This window comes from Triticum dicoccoides, chromosome 6A, assembly GCF_002162155.2.
Source record: "Triticum dicoccoides isolate Atlit2015 ecotype Zavitan chromosome 6A, WEW_v2.0, whole genome shotgun sequence".
Taxonomy (NCBI): Eukaryota; Viridiplantae; Streptophyta; class Magnoliopsida; order Poales; family Poaceae; genus Triticum; species Triticum dicoccoides.
The window spans coordinates 358,195,618-358,196,759 of NC_041390.1; positions in this window are offsets into that span (position 1 = coordinate 358,195,618).

The window sequence follows — 1,142 nt, forward strand, 5'->3', positions numbered from 1 at the left end:
CCGGTTGGAAAGAATTGACATGACAATCTCGATTATCATGAAGGATTAGTATTCACATAGAAATATGAGAATACCGCTTAGGCAAGGTATGGAATCAACACTTGACATTGAAGCAACTCGAATACCACAACTGAAAAACAAAACAAAGGTTTGGGTTGTAAAATAAGCCGGAAACAAACATATGATAGATCCCATATCGTATCATGTGTCTGTTGGAATGAATTCCTACGTGATACTTGAATTCCCACTTATAAACTCCCAAAACTTTCTGGTTATGCAATCAGGTGTTGGGGATACAGGGCAAGCATAATATCTCACCCAAAACTAACAAATCCTACATCCAGCTATATCCATCCTTCAACACATAACCAAGAAACCTTCGGAAATCATTTACCTCAACCTTCGAAAAGCATCCGTTATACGAGTTATGGCAATACTCCCAAACTCCCGCCCCAGTACTGGGTGGCGTCGAGGTTATCTCACCAACAACTGCATAAAAGAGATTTTCGATGTCGGTGAACTCAGGTATTCCAGAACTACAACGATAAAATTGCGATGACAACACCTCGGAGCTCAACTCCCCGGGACACTACCACAACCCCTAAATGTCAGGAGGCACCAATAACAATGTTCTCGTCACAAAACCATCGGAATGATTCCAAGATACCCGCGTGATCCTAAATTTTTTTAGTGAAATTTGAGGAGAGAAGAGTCAAAACTCTACGTCAGGAGGCCTCACCAGAGCGACGAAGGGACTGGGGAGTAAAAAGAATCCTGCTCTCCGATATATATAATCCTATAAGACTCAAAAAAAATTTCTAGACTCAACAACGTCAGCGATTCGATCAAGCAGGGGGCTCCTAAGTCGGGGACGGCTCTGATTACCAACTTGTAACACCCACGATGCGGCTATATCTCCCACGTGTTGGAGAACTACTTAGAGGCATAACCGCATAGTAGGCATGTAGCAAGAGGGGTCATCTTTACACATCCCATGTACTGAATAAGAGAGGGATACAGAGTTGGCTTACAATCGCCACTTAACACAATACATAAATATATCATTACATCATCCAGAAAACAATCAAGGTCCGACTAAGGAACCAAATAAAGAAAGACAACCCCTAATGCTAGGTCCCTGA